Source organism: Teleopsis dalmanni, unplaced genomic scaffold, assembly GCF_002237135.1.
Source record: "Teleopsis dalmanni isolate 2A unplaced genomic scaffold, ASM223713v2 unscaffolded_contig_1634, whole genome shotgun sequence".
Classification (NCBI taxonomy): domain Eukaryota; kingdom Metazoa; phylum Arthropoda; class Insecta; order Diptera; family Diopsidae; genus Teleopsis; species Teleopsis dalmanni.
The window spans coordinates 1-8,760 of record NW_024033016.1 but is presented as its reverse complement, the minus strand read 5'-3'; the positions used below and the strand labels follow the sequence as shown (position 1 = coordinate 8,760).

Genomic DNA, 8,760 nt, shown 5'->3' with positions numbered 1-8,760 from the left:
TAGTGCTAGTGCTAGTGCTATTGCTAGTGCTAGTGCTAGTGCTAGTGCTAGTGCTAGTGCTAGTGCTAGTGCTAGTGCTAGTGCTAGTGCTAGTGCTAATAAATAGGCGCAATCAATAGATTGTTGTTTTATTAAATTTTATTCAATAAGGACAAGGAATATAAGCAAAGCTTCTTAATTAGTAATTTTACTTGAAAAGTTTTCTATCATTTAAGGTTTTCATTCACGCTGGCACTCGTACTCACACTTGCACTCGCACTCGCATGCATGCCTATTGTACATTTTATATGGAACTGAACAAATCTTGAGCTTACGTGCATTTCGTATACGACACGATTACAATTTCAAAATTAAAAATGATGCGAATATACGTATACAGCAGAAATTAGTTAAATAATTGCATTTTATATAAATAAATAATAGATATGTGATATAAAGAAAAATATTATTAGTAACAAAATAAAATAAAAAAAAATTAAAACCGCAAAAAAAAGGAAAAAAGTAAAAAAGTGTTGTGGAGCCAACAACACGCGGTGTTCCCAAGCGGTCCCCCATCTAAGTACTAACCGCGACCGACGCTGCTTAATTTCGGTGATCGGACGAGAACCGATGTATTCAACGTGGTATGGTCGTTGGCAAAGAAAGTGTTTCAAAAAATCTACATCTACCAGTATTTTAATCTTATTCTTATTCTTATTCTTATTCTTATTCTTATTCGTACTACTTACTACGTACTATATATAATATGGAAAATGGAAAATAGAAAATAGAAATAACATCTAAATAGGCATATTTTATTTTTATTTTAATCTATTTTCAAGATGTTCCAAATAATAAATAAATAGAAAAGTTTCTTTTTGTCTTTTCTTCTCTAGCTGATAGATTAATTTGAACAGAAATAGGAGAAAGAGAATATAAACTAAAACTGTTATTGAACATATCCGTGTTTGTATTTTACATGCTTAATTATGTAGTACTATTGCCTGTAACATTAACTTTAACTTTAACTTAATCTTTAAGGAAGAATAAAATTATTATACATACTTATATTTTTATTAAAAAATTTAACATATGAATGCTAGTGCTACTGCTAGTGCTAGTGCTAGTGCTACTGCTAGTGCTAGTGCTAGTGCTAGTGCTAGTGCTAGTGCTAGTGCTAGTGCTAATAAATAGGCGCAATCAATAGATTGTTGTTTTATTAAATTTTATACAATGAAGACAAGGAATATAAGCAAAGCTTCTTAAATAGTAATTTTACTTGAAAAGTTTTCTATCATTTAAGGTTTTCATTCACGCTGGCACTCGTACTCACACTTGCACTCGCACTCGCATACATGCCTATTGTACATTTTATATGGAACTGAACAAATCTTGTGCTTACGGTGCATTGCGTATACGACACGATTACGATTTTCAAAATTCAAAATTCAAAATTAAAAATGATGCGAGTATACGTATACAGCAGAAATTAGTTAAATAATTGCATTTTATATAAATAAATAATAGATATGTGATATAAAGAAAAATATTATTAGTAACAAAATAAAATAAAAAAAAATTAAATCCGGAAAAAAAGGAAAAAAGTAAAAAAGTGTTGTGAAGCCAACAACACGCGGTGTTCCCAAGCGGTCCCCCATCTAAGTACTAACCGCGCCCGACGCTGCTTAATTTCGGTGATCGGACGAGAACGATGTATTCAACGTGGTATGGTCGTTGGCAAAGAAAGTGTTTCAAAAAATCTACATCTACCAGTATTTTAATCTTATTCTTATTCTTATTCTTATACGTACTACTTACTACGTACTATATATTATATGAAAAATGGAAAATAGAAAATACTCTAAAGCAATTTCCAAAGCTAAAATAAAATAGAAAAGTTTCTTTTTTCTTCTTCTCTAGTGAAGTTAATATGAACAGAATAGGAAAATTAAACTAAAACTGTTATTGAACATATCCGTGTTTGTATTTTACATGCTTAATTATGTAGTACTATTGCCTGTAATATTAACTTTAACTTTAACTTAATCTTTAAGGAAGAATAATTTTACATACTTATATTTTTATTAAAAAATTTAACATATGAATGCTAGTGCTAGTGCTAGTGCTAGTGCTAGTGCTAGTGCTAGTGCTAATAAATAGGCGCAATCAATAGATTGTTGTTTTATTAAATTTTATTCAATAAGGACAAGGAATATAAGCAAAGCTTCTTAATTAGTAATTTTACTTGAAAAGTTTTCTATCATTTAAGGTTTTCATTCACGCTGGCACTCGTACTCACACTTGCACTCGCACTCGCATGCATGCCTATTGTACATTTTATATGGAACTGAACAAAACTTGAGCTTACGTGCATTTCGTATACGACACGATTACAATTTCAAAATTAAAAATGATGCGAATATACGTATACAGCAGAAATTAGTTAAATAATTGCATTTTATATAAATAAATAATAGATATGTGATATAAAGAAAAATATTATTAGTAACAAAATAAAATAAAAAAAAATTAAAACCGCAAAAAAAAGGAAAAAAGTAAAAAAGTGTTGTGGAGCCAACAACACGCGGTGTTCCCAAGCGGTCCCCATCTAAGTACTAACCGCGCCCGACGCTGCTTAATTTCGGTGATCGGACGAGAACCGATGTATTCAACGTGGTATGGTCGTTGGCAAAGAAAGTGTTTCAAAAAATCTACATCTACCAGTATTTTAATCTTATTCTTATTCTTATTCTTATACTACTACTTACTACTACTATATATTATATAAAAATGGAAAATGAAAATACTTCTAAGCAATTTCCAAAGCTAAAAAAAATAGAAAAGTTTCTTTTTCTCTCTCTAGTGAATTAATATGAACAGAATAGGAAAATTAACTAAACTGTTATTGAAATTCCGTGTTGTAGTTTACATGTTTAAATTTGTAGTAGTTTGCCTAATATTAAACTTCAAATTAACTTAACTTTACTTCTTAAGGAAGAATTAAAATTTTATACATACTTATATTTTTATTAAAAAATTTAACATATGAATGCTAGTGCTAGTGCTAGTGCTAGTGCTAGTTCTGGTGCTAGTGCTAATAAATAGGCGCAATCAATAGATTGTTGTTTTATTAAATTTTATTCAATGAGGACAAGGAATATAAGCAAAGCTTCTTAATTAGTAATTTTACTTGAAAAGTTTTCTATCATTTAAGGTTTTCATTCACGCTGGCACTCGTACTCACACTTGCACTCGCACTCGCATGCATGCCTATTGTACATTTTATATGGAACTGAACAAATCTTGTGCTTACGTGCATTTCGTATACGACACGATTACAATTTCAAAATTAAAAATGATTCGAATATACGTATACAGCAGAAATTAGTTAAATAATTGCATTTTATATAAATAAATAATAGATATGTGATATAAAGAAAAATATTATTAGTAACAAAATAAAATAAAAAAAAATTAAAACCGGAAAAAAAGGGAAAAAAGTGTTGTGGAGCCAACAACACGCGGTGTTCCCAAGCGGTCCCCCATCTAAGTACTAACCGCGCCCGACGCTGCTTAATTTCGGTGATCGGACGAGAACCGATGTATTCAACGTGGTATGGTCGTTGGCAAAGAAAGTGTTTCAAAAAATCTACATCTACCAGATTTTAATCTTATTCTTATTCTTATTCTTATACGTACTACTTACTACGTACTATATATTATATGAAAAATGGAAAATGGAAAATAGAAAATACTCTAAAGCAATTTCCAAAGCTATTTTATTTTATTTTTCATTTCAATTTAAATAAAATAAAATAGAAAAGTTTCTTTTTTCTTCTTCTCTAGTGAAGTTAATATGAACAGAATAGGAAAATTAAACTAAAACTGTTATTGAGCATATCCGTGTTTGTATTTTACATGCTTAATTATGTAGTACTATTGCCTGTAATATTAACTTCAATATTAACTTTAACTTTAACTTAATCTTTAAGGAAGAATAAAATTTTATACATACTTATATTTTTATTAAAAAATTTAACATATGAATGCTAGTGCTAGTGCTAGTGCTAGTGCTAGTGCTAGTGCTAATAAATAGGCGCAATCAATAGATTGTTGTTTTATTAAATTTTATTCAATAAAGACAAGGAATATAAGCAAAGCTTCTTAATTAGTATTTTTACTTGAAAAGTTTTCTATCATTTAAGGTTTTCATTCACGCTGGCACTCGTACTCACACTTGCACTCGCACTCGCATACATGCCTATTGTACATTTTATATGGAACTGAACAAAACTTGTGCTTACGGTGCATAGCGTATACGACACGATTACGATTTTCAAAATTCAAAATTCAAAATTAAAAATGATGCGAGTACACCACGTATACAGCAGAAATTAGTTAAATAATTGCATTTTATATAAATAAATAATAGATATGTGATATAAAGAAAAATAGTATTAGTAACAAAATAAAATAAAAAAAAATTAAAACCGCAAAAAAAAGGAAAAAAGTAAAAAAGTGTTGTGAAGCCAACAACACGCGGTGTTCCCAAGCGGTCCCCCATCTAAGTACTAACCGCGCCCGACGCTGCTTAATTTCGGTGATCGGACGAGAACCGATGTATTCAACGTGGTATGGTCGTTGGCAAAGAAAGCGTTTCAAAAAATCTACATCTACCAGTATTTTAATCTTATTCTTATTCTTATTCTTATTCTTATACGTACTAGTTACTACGTACTATATATTATATGGAAAATGGAAAATGGAAAATAGAAAATACTCTAAAGCTATTTCCAAAGCTATTTTATTTTATTTTTATTTCAATTTAAATAAAATAGAAAAGTTTCTTTTTTCTTCTTCTCTAGTGAAGTTAATATGAACAGAATAGGAAAATTAAACTAAAACTGTTATTGAACATATCCGTGTTTGTATTTTACATGCTTAATTATGTAGTACTATTGCCTGTAACATTAACTTTAACTTTAACTTAATCTTTAAGGAAGAATAAAATTTTATACATACTTATATTTTTATTAAAAAATTTAACATATGAATGCTAGTGCTACTGCTAGTGCTAGTGCTAGTGCTAGTGCTAGTGCTAGTGCTAGTGCTATTGCTAGTGCTAGTGCTAGTGCTAGTGCTAGTGCTAGTGCTAGTGCTAGTGCTAGTGCTAGTGCTAATAAATAGGCGCAATCAATAGATTGTTGTTTTATTAAATTTTATTCAATAAGGACAAGGAATATAAGCAAAGCTTCTTAATTAGTAATTTTACTTGAAAAGTTTTCTATCATTTAAGGTTTTCATTCACGCTGGCACTCGTACTCACACTTGCACTCGCACTCGCATGCATGCCTATTGTACATTTTATATGGAACTGAACAAAACTTGAGCTTACGTGCATTTCGTATACGACACGATTACAATTTCAAAATTAAAAATGATGCGAATATACGTATACAGCAGAAATTAGTTAAATAATTGCATTTTATATAAATAAATAATAGATATGTGATATAAAGAAAAATATTATTAGTAACAAAATAAAATAAAAAAAAATTAAAACCGCAAAAAAAAGGAAAAAAGTAAAAAAGTGTTGTGGAGCCAACAACACGCGGTGTTCCCAAGCGGTCCCCCATCTAAGTACTAACCGCGCCCGACGCTGCTTAATTTCGGTGATCGGACGAGAACCGATGTATTCAACGTGGTATGGTCGTTGGCAAAGAAAGCGTTTCAAAAAATCTACATCTACCAGTATTTTAATCTTATTCTTATTCTTATTCTTATTCTTATTCTTATACGTACTACTTACTACGTACTATATATTATATGGAAAATGGAAAATGGAAAATAGAAAATACTCTAAAGCTATTTCCAAAGCTATTTTATTTTATTTTTCATTTCAATTTAAATAAAATAAAATAGAAAAGTTTCTTTTTTCTTCTTCTCTAGTGAAGTTAATATGAACAGAATAGAAAAATTAAACTAAAACTGTTATTGAACATATCCGTGTTTGTATTTTACATGCTTAATTATGTAGTACTATTGCCTGTAATATTAACTTCAATATTAACTTTAACTTTAATTTTATCTTTAAGGAAGAATAAAATTATTATACATACTTATATTTTTATTAAAAAATTTAACATATGAATGCTAGTGCTAGTGCTAGTGCTAGTGCTAGTGCTAGTGCTAATAAATAGGCGCAATCAATAGATTGTTGTTTTATTAAATTTTATTCAATAAAGACAAGGAATATAAGCAAAGCTTCTTAATTAGTAATTTTACTTGAAAAGTTTTCTATCATTTAAGGTTTTCATTCACGCTGGCACTCGTACTCACACTTGGACTCGCACTCGCATGCATGCCTATTGTACATTTTATATGGAACTGAACAAAACTTGTGCTTACGGTGCATTGCGTATACGACACGATTACAATTTCAAAATTAAAAATGATGCGAATATACGTATACAGCAGAAATTAGTTAAATAATTGCATTTTATATAAATAAATAATAGATATGTGATATAAAGAAAAATATTATTAGTAACAAAATAAAATAAAAAAAAATTAAAACCGCAAAAAAAAGGAAAAAAGTAAAAAAGTGTTGTGATGCCAACAACACGCGGTGTTCCCAAGCGGTCCCCATCTAAGTACTAACCGCGCCCGACGCTGCTTAATTTCGGTGATCGGACGAGAACCGATGTATTCAACGTGGTATGGTCGCTGGCGAAGAAAGTGTTTCAAAAAATCTACATCTACCAGTATTTTAATCTTATTCTTATTCTTATTCTTATACGTACTACTTACTACGTACTATATATAATATGAAAAATGGAAAATGGAAAATAGAAAATACTCTAAAGCAATTTCCAAAGCTATTTTATTTTATTTTTCATTTCAATTTAAATAAAATAAAATAGAAAAGTTTCTTTTTTCTTCTTCTCTAGTGAAGTTAATATGAACAGAATAGGAAAATTAAACTAAAACTGTTATTGAGCATATCCGTGTTTGTATTTTACATGCTTAATTATGTAGTACTATTGCCTGTAATATTAACTTCAATATTAACTTTAACTTTAACTTAATCTTTAAGGAAGAATAAAATTTTATACATACTTATATTTTTATTAAAAAATTTAACATATGAATGCTAGTGCTACTGCTAGTGCTAGTGCTAGTGCTACTGCTAGTGCTAGTGCTAGTGCTAGTGCTAGTGCTAGTGCTAGTGCTAGTGCTAGTGCTAGTGCTAGTGCTAGTGCTAGTGCTAGTGCTAGTGCTAGTGCTAGTGCTATTGCTAGTGCTAGTGCTAGTGCTAGTGCTAGTGCTAGTGCTAGTGCTAGTGCTAGTGCTAGTGCTAGTGCTAGTGCTAGTGCTAGTAGCTAGTGCTAGAGTGCTAGTGCTAGTGCTAGTGCTATTGCTAGTGCTAGTGCTAGTGCTAGTGCTAGTGCTAGTGCTAGTGCTAGTGCTAGTGCTAGTGCTAGTGCTAGTGCTAATAAATAGGCGCAATCAATAGATTGTTGTTTTATTAAATTTTATTCAATAAGGACAAGGAATATAAGCAAAGCTTCTTAATTAGTAATTTTACTTGAAAAGTTTTCTATCATTTAAGGTTTTCATTCACGCTGGCACTCGTACTCACACTTGCACTCGCACTCGCATGCATGCCTATTGTACATTTTATATGGAACTGAACAAATCTTGAGCTTACGTGCATTTCGTATACGACACGATTACAATTTCAAAATTAAAAATGATGCGAATATACGTATACAGCAGAAATTAGTTAAATAATTGCATTTTATATAAATAAATAATAGATATGTGATATAAAGAAAAATATTATTAGTAACAAAATAAAATAAAAAAAAATTAAAACCGCAAAAAAAAGGAAAAAAGTAAAAAAGTGTTGTGGAGCCAACAACACGCGGTGTTCCCAAGCGGTCCCCCATCTAAGTACTAACCGCGACCGACGCTGCTTAATTTCGGTGATCGGACGAGAACCGATGTATTCAACGTGGTATGGTCGTTGGCAAAGAAAGTGTTTCAAAAAATCTACATCTACCAGTATTTTAATCTTATTCTTATTCTTATTCTTATTCTTATTCTTATTCGTACTACTTACTACGTACTATATATAATATGGAAAATGGAAAATAGAAAATAGAAAATAGAAAATACTCTAAAACTATTTTCAAAGCTATTTTATTTTATTTTTCATTTCAATTTAAATAAAATAAAATAGAAAAGTTTCTTTTTTCTTCTTCTCTAGTGAAGTTAATATGAACAGAATAGAAAAATTAAACTAAAACTGTTATTGAACATATCCGTGTTTGTATTTTACATGCTTAATTATGTAGTACTATTGCCTGTAATATTAACTTAAATATTAACTTTAACTTTATCTTTAAGGAAGAATAAAATTATTATACATACTTATATTTTTATTAAAAAATTTAACATATGAATGCTAGTGCTACTGCTAGTGCTACTGCTAGTGCTACTGCTAGTGCTACTGCTAGTGCTACTGCTACTGCTAGTGCTAGTGCTATTGCTAGTGCTAGTGCTAATAAATAGGCGCAATCAATAGAATGTTGTTTTATTAAATTTTATTCAATAAAGACAAGGAATATAAGCAAAGCTTCTTAAATAGTAATTTTACTTGAAAAGTTTTCTATCATTTAAGGTTTTCATTTACGCTGGCACTCGTACTCACACTTGCACTCGCACTCGCATACATGCCTATTGTACATTTTATATGGAACTGAACAAAACTTGTGC

At 30.2% G+C, this 8,760-nt stretch overlaps 5 non-coding genes and 3 pseudogenes across 5 annotated transcripts; all 8 read right to left on the bottom strand.

Moving 5' to 3' along the window:
- Positions 1-518: 518 nt before the first annotated feature.
- LOC119664227 lies at positions 519-637 on the bottom strand. Its single transcript, XR_005251156.1, has one exon. It is a non-coding gene; the product is annotated as a 5S ribosomal RNA (ribosomal RNA).
- A 963-nt stretch (positions 638-1,600) lies between these two features.
- LOC119664223 lies at positions 1,601-1,718 on the bottom strand (annotated as a pseudogene).
- An 833-nt stretch (positions 1,719-2,551) lies between these two features.
- LOC119664221 lies at positions 2,552-2,669 on the bottom strand (annotated as a pseudogene).
- Positions 2,670-3,488: 819 nt separating this feature from the next.
- Positions 3,489-3,607, bottom strand: LOC119664225. Its single transcript, XR_005251154.1, has one exon. It is a non-coding gene; the product is annotated as a 5S ribosomal RNA (ribosomal RNA).
- Positions 3,608-4,506: 899 nt separating this feature from the next.
- On the bottom strand, positions 4,507-4,625 carry LOC119664224. Its single transcript, XR_005251153.1, has one exon. It is a non-coding gene; the product is annotated as a 5S ribosomal RNA (ribosomal RNA).
- Positions 4,626-5,578: 953 nt separating this feature from the next.
- LOC119664220 lies at positions 5,579-5,697 on the bottom strand. Its single transcript, XR_005251152.1, has one exon. It is a non-coding gene; the product is annotated as a 5S ribosomal RNA (ribosomal RNA).
- Positions 5,698-6,592: 895 nt separating this feature from the next.
- LOC119664222 lies at positions 6,593-6,710 on the bottom strand (annotated as a pseudogene).
- Positions 6,711-7,894: 1,184 nt separating this feature from the next.
- On the bottom strand, positions 7,895-8,013 carry LOC119664226. The gene has a single exon (XR_005251155.1). It is a non-coding gene; the product is annotated as a 5S ribosomal RNA (ribosomal RNA).
- Between the last annotated feature and the right edge of the window lie 747 nt (positions 8,014-8,760).